The following is a 14,641-nucleotide window of genomic DNA, read 5'->3' as shown; positions in this document are numbered from 1 at the left end:
GTGGAACCTTTCTTTACTTTCTACAGTTCATGGGTCCAGGTATAGATCTATTTCTTTGACAAAGAGCCTCAGTTTTTTCCTGCTTGAGACCTACATTACTGATGTTTGGTGGGGAGCAAAGATGGTTCATGACTGTTATGGGTTGAATTGTTTTCCTCTATATTAACCTGTTCCAGCTATAACTCCAAATGTGAATGAATATGGAAATGAAGCCTATAAGGAGTAATTAAATTGAAATGAGATCACAAAAGTGGAACCTACTTTTATCCAATTAGTGTCCTTGTAAGGAAAGGACAACTCCATCTCTGGCCTATCAGTACCACCATAATATGAGGAAGTAGAAGAGAGAATTTGTCTGCATATCAGAGAGCTCCCAACAGAAGCCAAACCTTACCAAATCTTGATCTCGAACTTTCTAGACTTCAGACCAGCAAGAACACAAGTTTCTGTTGAGCTAAGAAATCTGGTGTTTTCTTTATGGAAGGCCAAGCTAACTAATTTGGAGACCCACCCATGGGTTCCAGTTCATATTTGTAGGATTTGGTTTTCTTCTACAGTTTTAGTAAAAATGTAGCACATACTAGGATTTCTTGTCTGAGTCTAAATAAGTGTAGTAGAGAACTGAGGGAGAGAAAATCAGCTGAGGACTTTACTCCATCCAAGAACAGAATGAAGTTGAGTGTTGGCCCAAATGCAGTAGCAGGATTTCTAAACATCTAACAGAGTCTAATTGCCAATGTCAGAATTACAACTCAAATTCAATTTCCCATCTCATGAAGGTCTTTGATGTTAAATCGATGGCATTGATTATAACAGAAATGTGACCCTAGGCTTGGGGACAGAGACTTGTAGAGAAATCACATGAAGCTGGAAACACAGAAGTCATCTTTTGGATGGCAGAAGCACCTCCTTTGTCTAAATTGTCTCTAATGACTGTCCCTGAAGTGCCCTGTAAGATAGTGCTGACTCTCCCCACGCCTATCCACAAAAGCTCTTCTTCCCTCTAAAATCAAACTGATAATCTGTAGAAACAACAAACCAACAGCCAACATTATTACCTTAATTTTTCCAGAGGAAATGTGAACAAGGGGTGAATATGGGAGGACACATGGACAGAGAAATAGGACTTCCAGGTAACTAAGCCCTAAACAGGGAAGGCTGACACAAACACACCCAGCATCCCTGTCATCCAGGAGTCAGAGACAGCTTGACTACTGTCCTGTCTCCCAGGTCACGTTTTAACCAGCTCCATTCATCTCACAGGTCCCATTCCACAGACCACATAGTAAGCAGGCCCATTTTGCTATGTGCACTCTTCCCTCCCCCACTTTTCCTACAAGATTATAGATTGAGACAGTATAGTTGGAAGTTTTCCTATGTCCCGGCCGACCAGCCAGTGATCAGGACAAATCTCTCCCACTCGCGTGCCCCAAGTAAACACACAGGGGCTTATATTAATTATAACTGCTTGGCCATTAGTTCACGCTAACTACTGACTAGCTCTTACACTTAAAATCAGCCCATTTCTGTTAATCCATATGTCACCACATGTTCTGTGGCTTTACCTGTGTGACATTACATGCTGCTCCCTGGATGGCAGGCTGGCATCTCCTGACGAAGCCTTCCTCTTCCCAGAATTCTCCTTGTCTGCTTATCCCGACTCTACTTCCTGCCTGGCTACTGGCCAATCAGCATTTTATTTATCAACCAATCAGAGCAACACACATCCACAGCATACAGAACTACATCCCACAGCAAGACAGTTTGCTTGATCACGGGGTGCTAAATCTCTGCTCCAGACTCCAGTATGCTATTGGTGTTAATAAACACCTTTCCTAAATGAAAGTTGATTCCACACCTCTCCATAGAACCTCATCTGCTTTTCCTCCATAATACCTGGTGTTTGGTACTAAAACCTTCCTAACCCTTGTCATTGTGCCCTCCACATCTATCACCAAGGCTTCTTGTCCTCAATTATTCGATAATTTCCCCCCCTCAGCACTGGACCTTTGTCTCCCTCTGGGGAATCTCCTGGCCCTACCAATTCTCTCTGTCCAACCCATTAACCATAAATCAAACTTTAGCGCTAGGTCAAAGGTTCTTCTGAATTTTACCCAGATCTGCTCAGACTGGGGTTGCCAAAACTCAAGCTTAGTCAGCCATTAGTGATTCAACTGCTCTTCCAGAAAAGAACATGAAGGACACAATGATGCTTGCCTTGTGTTCTCCCTTTTCCAAACCCACTTGAATCACCAGACTCCCTGATGGGTGCTACCCAATCTAACCAACCTAAAGATCTGCCTCCCACCTTGGTCGTCGCCTCACTCACAGCCTCAAAGTTCTGTGTCTAAGAGGTGGTATTAAACCTAAATCCTTAATCTTTTTGTGATACTGACTTAGTTACTTTACATACTAGTGGGACAAAACACTTGACCAAAGCAACTTGAGGGAGAAAGGTTTTATTTTGGCTTACCATGTCTAAGGGAGAGTTAATCACGGTGGAAAAGGCATGGTAACTGGCTCATGGAGCCAATCAATCACACTGCATGGATGAAGAGTGTGGGGCCAGGCCAGAAATCCTCAAGGCCCGCCTCCAGCGACATACTTCCACCAGAAAACCTCCACTTCCTAAAGCTCCCACAGCCTTTCCAAACAGTGCCACCAGCTAAAGTCCAGGTGTTCAGACACGTGAACCTGTAGGGGACATTTCATATCACATCACAAATACTATGCAGTCACAGTGTAAACCAGGTGACAGCCAATGGCCTAAGAACAATACCTTACTTTAAACATTTGTAGAGATTTAAATAGTGACATACAGTGCAATGACAATGGTTGGAAATAGTTACTTCTATATTTTCTTCTACCTCTGTAACACCCCTCTCTCTCTCTCTCAATCTTGCATTATATTCCAAATTTTGTTACTACACACACACACACACACACACACACACACACACACACACACACACACACAATCCCCATTCAGAGACCAGAGCTTCCATTGCAGGGAAGCAAAACTTGAATCTGAAAAGCCTACTTGTCCAGAAAAAAAATTTTCCTTCAGGATACTCCTCTGCTGTTTTTGACTTCTTAGATCATTCCCCTCCTTCCTATAGCCCTGAGGCCCCTCCCTGAGGCCCTCCAGGGTAGCTACTGTTCACATTCACTCCAAAATACCTTCCTGATGCCCGTTAATTCACTGGCTAGCCCCTATACTCCCTTCATCCTCATGGCCACTGCCAAGATGTCATCCTGGCCTTCCCTCCTTTTCCCCTCACAGCTGTCTCAAAGACCCAGACTTCTCCTGACTTCATCAAACTTTCTGGGACAATTGTGTTACTATTTCCTCATCTACCATACCAGAAGCAAATGAAACCAATATCTATGTTTCAGTTATGGGTTTTATTGACTCTCTCCGAACCCAAGATCACCATTCCACCCTTCCAGAAATGAGAGTGTCTGTCTATTGACCGGAAATGAAACAGCAAACCAGTTCTCCTGATCTAGCGTGCATTTCTCGGTGCCTAACCTGACGGATCAAAGGAATGAGAAGAGCATCCCTCAAGGCAGTAGATGATCAAAGGAATGCCCCAGAGGGCTAATGTGAACTCAGAAGCCTTTATGAACACCTTACAGAGGTTCTTCCTAAGTACACCAACCCAGATCTAACCCCAAGGTATGAGGGCAGCACTCACAGACCCATTTATCTCCTGATAATCCTCAGACATTCAAAACCCAAAACGACAAAGCCTCCAAAAACAAGAAGGTCACCCTCAAACTCCTTTTATTTTTTTTTATTTTTTTTTTATTTATTTATTTTTTTTTTTTTTTTTTTGGTTTTTTGAGACAGGCTTTCTCTGTGTAGCTTTGTGCCTTTCCTGGAACTCACTTGGTAGCCCAGGCTGGCCTCGAACTCACAGAGATCCGCCTGACTGCCTCCTGAGTGCTGGGATTAAAGGCGTGCGCCACCACCGCCCGGCTTCAAACTCCTTTTAAATAGACCTCATTGAAACAGCTTTTAAGCTTTCTCTTTTCTTTTTTTGTTCCTTTTGGTTCTCGCTGCTATGTGGTTTCAGTGCCAAGTGCCCATCACCATACCTGAGAAAATAGAGGAAATCAAGGACTTTCTGCTCATGGCCCAGTGGAAAGATGCTAAATCCGTCAAGATCAAGAAGACCAAGGATGATGTGAAGTTCAAGGTTAAAGGTCTGCTGCAGCAACTACCTTACACCCTGGTCATCACAGACAAGGAGAAGGCAGAGAAGTTGAAGCCATCCCTGTCTGCCTGGTTTGGCAGTGAAAGAGCTGAAATGAACCCGACCTCTGCTTTTGACTAATAACAACCCTGAAAAGTGGGGGGAAATGATTCTAAGGGCTTTAATAATGGAGAGAAAGAGACTAAGCACCAAGTCAAATTCCAATTGATTGCTACTAGGGAGCCATCTTCCCCTAGCAGAGCCCCACTGAGCCTGACTTCAAGTGTGACCAAGAAGGACACTAAGCCAGCACAATGTGTGAGCTCCACTGACACCTGCCTTGGGTGTAGCTAAGAAACACTGCAAGTTGAGTTGTCCTCAACCTCTGAGTGATGGCCAACAGTTCCAAGTCCTAATTCTGAGCCAGGATTCTCAATTCCTGAGTTCTGAAGGTTGGCAATGCCCACATTCAGAAGCCCCCACTGTTATGCCCAGATTGCAACCCCAAAGAGACCACTGAAGACCGAGGATGTCCAGAATGCAACAGCAAGGTTTATTCTATAGATACAAGCTTAGGCAGGGAACTTGTTCCTACACCCAATACAGTGAGGCAGGGAGGAGTTGCTCTTTTTTTGTGAGGCCAGCTGTTTAAAGGCAAAAACTGCAAGCCCTTCAGGGCAGTTGGAAGGGTTAGGGTTTTGGTATGGGTGCAACTCGGATTGGCTTTTTTTATTTTTGAACGTCTCTGTTCTGTGAGGGTATGCAACCTTTGAATTTACTGGTTGGGGGTTACAATTATTATTTTGGGGGCTATCTGGGACAAGTCCCAGGCTTTGTCCTTGAGCTGCCATGGGAGCTGGCTGGCCTTGCATGTGATGACTGCGGGGGCTGACTCAGTGGCCCAGGCTCTGTCCTTGAACTGCCATGGAGGCAGGCTGGCCTAGCATGTTCACATTGACCCATGCACATAGCTCTAAGTTGGTGAGGGGTCCCAAACAGAAAACAACTGGCTGAACCTTGAGCAGTCAGAGTACGTGCAGAAAGGGAGCTAGTGCAAGGACTATGTCTTTTGTTCATGGCCCTCCCAGAAACTGCTTGCTCAAGTCTCAGGAAACTGAAATTGAGGCCTGATCTCTGAGAGAAGACTGAGCAGCCTGTTATGGCATCTACTTGGTCCTTTCACTCACAACCATAACTATTACTAATACTGAATCCAAGGCAACCATTATAGTTGCAGGCAAGACTATTTCATTATTTTTAGACAGAAGGACTGTCCATTCAGCTTTAATTGTGTATTTAAGATCAATGGTCCCATCTTCCATCTCTGTTGTAGGAGTTGGCATTATTTCCAAACCAGCCACTCTCCTTGTTTTTTAGACACACAAATTTTTGCTTAATCCTTTTTTATTATCCCCGAGGTCTACTTACGGTGCAAGGCATGCTCTCTAAACTCGGGACCACTGTTTCTGTCTACACACTGACAGCCCAGACAGAGCCCATCCTCCTTGTCCCAGCACCACCATTACCAACCATTTCACTTGGAGCTCTTTTAGCAGCCCGGGTCAGTCTCACAGTCTAGGACACTGAACATCCCTCAGTGGCCAGACAGCACTCTCTTATCAAAGTTACCCTAGAATATTCACCATTTTTCCACAGCCAGCCAAATAACCCATCTCTGCCAGAAATATGCTTATATTCAAGCACCATAATTACTGTGTTGATGTGAACTGTAACTTCCCACACATGTGTTTTGACAAAGTATCTTCAAGTTTACCAGTGAAGCGAGGCCTCAGATGACCAGATTTCTGAGCTTGTAAACATATTCATCCTTGAAAGTCATCCACCGGGATTTAGATTATGAGTACCCAAGAGTTATCTGTTCAGATCTGTCACTAACACTAGCTCATCTCTGTTGTGCCCTGGTTATGAGACCCCCCCCAAAGAGACCATCAGAGATGGAGGCTAGAGGAGGTGCCCACCCCTCTGCAAGCTCAGTTTTTAAAGGCAAAAATCACAAGGTTGCATCAGTTAGGGGTGCTAGTACGAGTACAATTCTGATTGGCTCAAGTTTTAGGGGCTTTCCAAAATTTCTGTTACCTTACTTTGCAGTTTTGACTGGTTGTTTGTCAAACTTTATAGACTACCTCCAGCACTGGGGCATTCTGTGGTTCATCAATTGTTACCGGATGGCCCTTCAAACATCCTGACTTTGTACTTTTGAGTTCCTGGGATCTATGTCAGCAGCTCTGAGAACTTCAAAACTCAAGCTTATTTCAAGTTGGGGTGAGGGGCTTGCTTGAAATGGAGGTGTTTTGGTTCTTCAATCTCCTCTCAAGAAACTGAGAAAATGAGACTTGATATCACCAGTGAAATTTAGCTCTACTTTCTTTTTGCAAGAAGTTAAGGTTTTTTAAACCATAAAAAATTAGGTCAATTAAAATAAAGACAAATATGGCAATGTAAATAATTGTTTATAAGAGACCGCTCAAGACTTGGGACATTCTAGCTGTCACAGAAGATCAAAAGACAGCTGCCTTGCTTGTCAGGGGTTCTCCGCCCACATTTCTTGTGACTGGTTGCACTGGATCCTTTGTGATGTTTATTTTCCAACACTTGTCTTGCATGTGCTGGTTTCCATGTAATGGCGTCACTCCCTTTGCCTGGTCGTTTCCCTTTTGTTCACTCACTGTCACGTTCTTCTTTCCATTCTTTCAACTCTGACCCCCTTCAAGTTTTGTTTATCTCCAAAACTCCCATAGTCTTCCTTGATTTTTTTTTTTAAACAATGGACGTCTCTTCCACCTCTGCACTCTCACACCTACCTCTATACTTGTCCTACAGCACATCTCCTCTTCTGCTTTTTGGGGATGGTGGATTAACACATGCATTGTCTCATTACTTCACACTGGATGAAACAGTGGCCTTTCAGACTGTGCCTTGCCCTGACAGACTCCATTTTACAAGCACTTTTGGAGATGGAGGGTGATGGTGCACCTGGATGAACATATACACAGCACCATCAGTTGGGTACACAGACTGATAAATGACTTATTCTTTGGAGTAGAAAGGTATTACATTATAAATTTATAGGGGTGAGTTGGGACTACACGTAAACATGGGCATATAAAAATCATGCCAGGAAAACCAGACCCCAAAAGCATATTAAACATGGGAGATAAAGGAAAAGAAACAGCTCCCTCACTTAGGCCTTTTTTTAATTAAGAAAATTATTTCATTCATTTTACACACCAATCAAAGATTCCCCCTCCTCCCTCCTCCCACCCCCTCAGACTCCCCCTCCCAACCCACCCCCAACTCTCCCCCACAAGAAGGAAAGGCCTCCCATGGGGAGGCACATTCAGTAGAGGCAAGTCTAAGCCTTTCCCCTTGCCTCAAGGCTGCACAAGGTGCCCACCATAGGCAGGTGAATACCCTAGCTGTCATCACTTAGGCCTTTTATAGAGCTGAATAGCCTAGTACCAACCTGTCACCTGTCAAGGACCAAGAGGCAGAAAAGTCCCAACTGTCCTAGAGGTTTCAGCTCAGCTTAGTTTCCACTGTGGATATAACTTACTTGAATTTCCATTCACCCATCCTCCGGCTCACCCATATGGACCTACTGTCCATCCATCCAAGCATCTGTCTTGGTCCTGCCCTTTTATCTCTGGAGCCACACTCAACTCTATAGCCCTTGCTACACTCCAGGGGATGTACCTTGTGAATTTCCTGTTACTCCACAAATTCTGACATTGTGGAACGACACAGTGCTTGTCTATCTTTCTGACAGAGCATTCATGACATGTATCCTATCGCTCTTAGCATAGAGCACTGTGATTGCTCTATGACCCCACACACACACTATATGCAAGGATATCTTGCAAATTGAAGAAATGAACTGAGATGAAAAAGAAAGCTATAGCTTACAATAATCAAAACTACCCGTCATTCAGTTATTCATCTACTTATTCACTCATTCAAAAATTACATATTGAATTTCTACTGTGTTAAGCTCACTGGAAAACATGAGAAATGCAAAGATGAAGGCATTTAAATCCCAGTGAGAAGTCACTGGAATACAATTACAAATCATCATGATAGTTATTAAAAGTCTATGCCAAGAAAAAAACAGGAGAAGGTAGTCTTGAGTCTACCAGGCAGAAGCCAGAAAAAGCATACATTTAGATGGCAAGAGGAAGAAAGAGGGAAAAGACACACACCCTCCCTTAGAGGAGATTTCTCACAAGTTCCCACACATTTAAGTCTTGTCATCCTGAACTTAATAGCGATAACCGTGAAAAAGAAAATGAAGCAGAAATCTTTGCCAGAAGGTGCTGTGGCAATTAGGAGTAGAAAAAAGTGAGAAAGGGATCTGCCTTGTCCTGCACAGTTTGGTCCTGGAAACCTGACTAGGGGAAGCACCGGAGTGAAGAAAAGACAGACAGAGACGCACAGACGCACATACAGAAAAGCTGGAGTCAGACGGGTTCTGTGCACCCTGAGGAAGTGGCTCTAACTACGTCACACAACTCAGAACGTCCTTGCTTTTAATATGCACAGCACGAGAGGGACAAGAGCTAGCTGGCCAAGACAGTTCTCTGTAGGGGAGCAGTCTCAGGCTGCAAACGTTCTGGAAGAGGAAGCTGCACTTGCTAGTTTTTGCACACATGGATCGATCACTCATAAATACTCATACTTGGACCAGAGGAAGGCTTTGCCATTCTCAGCTTGACCCAAGGAAAAGTCTGCTGTCCTCCATGGGTTGGAGGCATTTGGATTCTTGGCATGGCTAAGCCCATATCAATCATATACATTCACCCTGGACTTCATCCAGGGTATTCACTCAGGAACTCCCCGCTCCCCCAAAAGGGATTTTTTTTCCAAAATCTGTGAAATAATGGTGGCATGTTTGGTGGTAGAGGAAACATTGTGTGTTACACTCTGCCTGTAACAGGAGAAACAGTCAAAAGTTATCTGGGGGTACAGACAGAGGTAAAAGAAGGAAACATTGATAAAGCAAGGGGCTGTGGAGCACAAGAAGCATCTAATGCAGTGGTTCTCAACTGTCCTAATGATGCGACCCTTTAATACAGATCCTCATGTTGTGGTGACCCCCAGCCACAAAACTATTTTCATTGCCACATCATAAGTAAGTTTGATACTGTTATAAATTGTAATGTAAATATCTGGTGTGCAGGATGGCCTTAGGTGAACCCTGTGAAAGGGTTGTTAGACCCCCCAAAGGGATCATGACCCAGTAGATTGAAAACCACTGATCTAAAACCTAGGAGAGAATGTGCAGATAAACAAAACTCCTGCTCTTTTTCTTCTGGGGGTTCCATAATGAAAGACCACAGACCAAGTGGCTTAAACAACAGAAATGCATTTCTTACAATTCTGGAAGCTCAAAGCCCCGAATCAAGGTGCTGGCAAGTCGAGTTACCCAAGTCCTTTTGTGGAATTGTAGGCAGCCATGTTCTCACTGTGTCTTCAGTTGGTCCTTCTTTTGGTTTGCTTCTCGGGTGTGTCTTCATCTTCTCTAAGGACACCAGTCTTCTTCAATTAGAGTTCACCCTTACAACCTTACGTAAGCCACTTACCGCCTTTAGAAGCTTTATCTCTAAATGTCCTAGTACTGATGGCAGGACTTCAGTATAGAAACTGGGGAGAACAGAACTCAGTGCACGAGAGTGACAGACGACACAAATAGATGGGGTGCAGGGAAGTGTCCAAATGAAGCCAGTTATTGAGAGTTTTAGATGTAAGAATGGGGATGACAGCCGGGCAGTGGTGGCGCACGCCTTTAATCCCAGGCAGAGGCAGGAGGATCTCTGTGAGTTCGAGGCCATCCTGGTCTACAGAGCGAGTTCCAGGACAGACTTCAAAGCTACACAGAGAAAACCTGTCTCCAGACCCCTTCCCCGCCCCCCCCAAAAAAGGAATGAATTATAGTCCCTGTGGAAAATAGGAGATAGAAAAAATTAGAGGTTTTTACAGGCTTAGTGGAGATAATTTTAAAGGCTGAGTGGAAATTTTAAAAATTATGACCATTTCTGCCTCATTTGTGTTAATTTTCCAAGTGCACAATTAATGCCTAATGACATTCATGTAAAAACATGTGAACAAAAGTACATAAAGAAGCTGGGTGGTGGTGGCACACACCTTTAATCCCAGCATTCGGGAGGCAGAGCCAGGCAGATCTCTGTGAGTTCGAGGCCAGCCTGGTCTACAGAGTGAGATCCAGGACAGGCACCAAAACAACACAGAGAAACCCTGTCTCAAAAAAAACCAAAAAAAAACAAAAAAAACAAAAAACAAAAAAAACAAAAACGTAAAGATATGTTGATTTACAGTCAAAGAAAGATTTGCACAGTTTGAGAAAAGAGGCACATCCACCAAATTAAAACTGGGATCTGAGCAGTGACTGCAGTGTGAGAAATGAGTAAATTGTTGTCACTGCGACAGTAGAGGAAGATCACTTCTGTTGCTTCTCCTTTCGTGACGGCAAGATCGCACAGAAGAGTCATTTTATGAAACCACGGCAAACGGAATCAGAGAAGCACATCACAAACATCACGTGCAAACCGGCAAGTGTTGCTAACTGTGTGACAGAGGTCGGACACCTTGCATACGTGTTACTGGCATGTCAGCTACTGACGTGGGAAGGGGGTGTGCGTACTTCAGGTTGTTGCTCACACTTCAAGGTGGGTTGAGTCGTGTCACGTGACAAAAGCTACTACAACATCGGGTTAGTTGATGGTACTAACAGTGGTTCCTGAAGAAGTACGTGACGGATTCTAGGCAGAAGGAGAAAGAAAGAAAGAATAACTGTAAGTTTGATATTGTTATAAATTGTAATGTAAATATCTGGTGTGCAGGATGGTCTTAGGTGAACCCTGTGAAAGGGTAAAAAAAATTCATTAAAGTTCTCTTCTGCTTTCAACGGTATTCTTAAGGTGCATAATTTTAAAGCCTGGTACTTTGCCCATTTTAAGGATAATAGTCAATGATTAGCTATTTACAGAGTTAGGAATTATGACCATGATATTATCTGGGAATGTTTTCCACCACGCCAGAAAGATCTGTTTGTGGTTATTCTCGTCTTTTACCTCTAACCCTGGACAACCATTAATCTGCTTTCTGGCTGTATTCCTTTTTTTCCCCCAGAAATGTCTGTAAATGGAATCATAAGAAGTGGTCTTTTGTGTTTATCCCTTTCCATTTAGTAGAAGTCTTTGAGGTTCATCAACATCATCGGTATTTCCTTTTCATTGCTGAATAGTTATCTCATTTTATGCCACACCATTTTTATTTATTCATTTTTTTTCAACTAAAGGAAATTTGAGTCACTTCTGGCTCTTGACTCTTTTGAGTAATTCACCTACGAAAATTCACCTGCAATATTTTGTGTAAAAAATACATTTCATTTCTCTTGAAAAAGAATCCTAGGAGTCAAATTTATGAGTCCTTTGATAAATCTCTTTTTGAATTTAAATTGCTCAGTGGTTTTTCAAAGTGACTGTACCTTTTGGTTTTTCACTAACCTCCTCAGTTATGCTGAGAGTTCCAATTTCTCTGTATGTTAGCCAATATTTACTTTTTTGTTGTTTTATTTTTTTGTTTGTTTGTTTGTTTTTTGTTTTTGTTTTTGTTTTTTGTTTTGTTTTGGTTTTTTGAGACAGGGTTTCTCTGTGTAGCTTTGTGACTTCCCTAGAACTCACTTTGTAGACCAGGCTGGCCTCAAACTCAGAGAGATCCGCCTGCCTCTGCCTCCTGAGTGCTGGGATTAAAGGCATGCGCCACTACCGCCCGGCTCCAATATTTACTTTTTATAACTGTTCTGATTGATCTGCAGTGTACCTCATTTTAATTTGTATTTCTCTAATGAATCATGATGCTAAGCATCTTTTCATTTGCATTTTGACCATTTGGGTGTTCTCCTTGGTGAGAAGCTTTTCCAAAGAATTTGTCAATACTGAGCTGAGTTGCTTGTCTTCTTGTTGCTATTTTACCATGGTTCTCTGTATGCTCTATATAGAAACTCGTTACTGCACATCTGATTGGGAAATACACTTTCGCAGCCTGTGGCTTATCTTCCTTATGGTGTTTTTTGAAGTATAAAAGTTTTAGTTTTATTTTCTTGAATTGCACATGTGGTGTTATAAATGAGTCATCTTTATCTAACTCAAGGTAACGAAGATGCCCCCCTGAGTTTTCTTCTAAGGGATTGGAATTTTAATTCTTACACTTAAGTTTAGTTTATACTTAGCTAAATTTTTATGTAATTACAAAGTAAAGGTCTAAAGTTATCCCATATGCATCCAGTCATCTCAGCATCATCTTGGAAAGGGCTATCTTTCTCTATCAACTTGCCTTAGTGTCATTATAAAGTCTCAGTTGATCATTTGATTGCTATAACTTTATAGGAAACTGTATATAATCAGTAAGTGTGAGATCTAACCTTTTCTCTCTTTTACAAGGTTGTTTTTCCTATCCTCAGTCCTTTGCCTTTCCACATAAATTCTAGGATGAGCTTACATCTCTGTAAAAGAGGCGGTGAGTTTCAAAGGAGTGGCGTTCAATCTATGAGCCAATTTGGGAATATCACCGTGATCAAAAGTATGCAGCATGAGATGATCTGTGGTCTCAAGTAGCTCCACTGCTGAGAGCAAAATCAGGCAGTTTCATCTCTCCAAGCCTCACTGGACCTCAGCCTTCCCATCCTGAAGATGAAGATCTGAATACTACTACTCCTACCTTCAAAACAAAAGATATGTTCCCTACTAAGCCCTTGGAAAGGTTGTTAACTATTATTTTCGTATTTTGCCTCTTGTTTTATCAGCAGAATGGTGTAGACATTAGAGATAAAATATTAGAAATTGAACAGTTCTCAGTGGAAGTGTGGAAATGACCTGACCGCTGTGTTTGCCTTGGTCCCATATAATAAAGCAGCTTAGGGGAGTGATGGAGAGCAGGGAAGGTATTAATGCAAAAAAAAAAAAAAAAACTATGTACAAGGGAAGGGTTGGCTTTACTTTATCAAAATAAAGAAAGAAGAAATGAAGGAAGGGAGAGAGGGAGGGAGGGGAGAGAAGGGAAGAAAGAAAATCATGCCTTGTATTCATCCAGCCTACACATAGAAAAGGGAAAGAAAACAACGTCTTCTTCACCCTCTCCTTGAGGTTTATTTTTGTGTGGAAGACTTACGTCATTTTAATTCTGCTTCACAGAGTAACAGTGGGTCTGCAGATCCATGTGGAGAAATGTGGAGAAGTGTATTTGACTCAGACCCCAAAAGGAAGACTTTGCTCCAAGAAGGTTCTGGATGGTAGCAATGCCCCAGCAAAACAATTGTTTGTTTTCTTTCCTGGTATTCTACAAGCACAACGGAACAACTTCAATATTTGGCTCCTGCCTGACTTTCTGGTGCTGGTGGCTGCCATGATACACTCTTGCTGTAACTGTCCTAGCAAGAATGAAAATAGTTAAGGAGATATGTGCCATTCCTGAGGCAGAATAGAAAAACAGGGCAGTTGTGGGCACATGAGAATGCAAAGGAGCCCCCAACCCTGGAATCTGGTTCGAACTCTTCACCAACAGTAAATCAAAAATCCCAGCATAATTAACAACTGCTTAAGGTCTTTGTCCCTTCCCAGCTATAAGCCTGCAATTTTGTAGGACTCTCACCAGAAACCCCATTAATAGTGAAAGCCATGTCCTAAATACTCTGTGTAATCTTAGATGTTCTTGGTCTTTATTTTAGCCCACTGAATTCCCATGCAAGCCTCCTCCAGAGCCAACCTGTCATCCAACCTGTGATATCCATTAATGAGGAAGGGTAGGTCCTCAGAAATTAAGGACCAATTGAGCAATGAAATTCTTAAAAAGCTTCCAAAGTCCTGCGTGCAGTCCTCCCTAGGACACTTCGCCCATGCTCTCGGGTGTGCTTTTATTCTCTTCTACAGAGCTTTTCTTAATATCGCTATAAATTCCCCAGCTCGGCTTCATATTGTCTTTGGCATCAAAGCCAAGCACCTCGGTGTGCTCAGTCAAGGTTTCTGAAAGATTAAGGGGACACCTCAGGCTGCTGAGGGCAGAGAGCACACAGCTTGGAGCTGTGACCCTGTCCCCTCACTGCTGACACTTCCTCTGGCTATCAGACCACTGAGACAATATATCCCAAGGGAGTGACATTTCTCCAGGTGTCTTGTTCCAAGAAAAGGAAAAGACTGACAACTCATTCCAGCCAGGCTAGGAACTTGTCTTCCAGAAAGAGATTTCAGACTGCTCCAACACCTTGTCTGACTGCCTTGCAGGAGTGACTGGAGTGGAGAGATGATAATGGACACTGTATTGAACATGAACCTCAAGTCCAGACCCCAAAGATGAATTTAGAGAGCCAAGGACCTCTTTGTTCCTATTCCCAATGTGGCCCATCGTTTTCT

General features: G+C 42.9%; 1 pseudogene; it reads left to right on the top strand.

The window, feature by feature from the left end:
* The first annotated feature begins 4,036 nt into the window (after positions 1-4,036).
* LOC128109415 (60S ribosomal protein L38-like) lies at positions 4,037-4,317 on the top strand (annotated as a pseudogene).
* Positions 4,318-14,641: the final 10,324 nt, after the last annotated feature.

Source organism: Peromyscus californicus, unplaced genomic scaffold (genome assembly GCF_007827085.1).
Source record: "Peromyscus californicus insignis strain IS unplaced genomic scaffold, ASM782708v3 Scaffold_14__1_contigs__length_90479793_seg_2, whole genome shotgun sequence".
NCBI lineage: Eukaryota > Metazoa > Chordata > Mammalia > Rodentia > Cricetidae > Peromyscus > Peromyscus californicus.
This window is presented reverse-complemented; position numbering and strand designations above follow the sequence as displayed.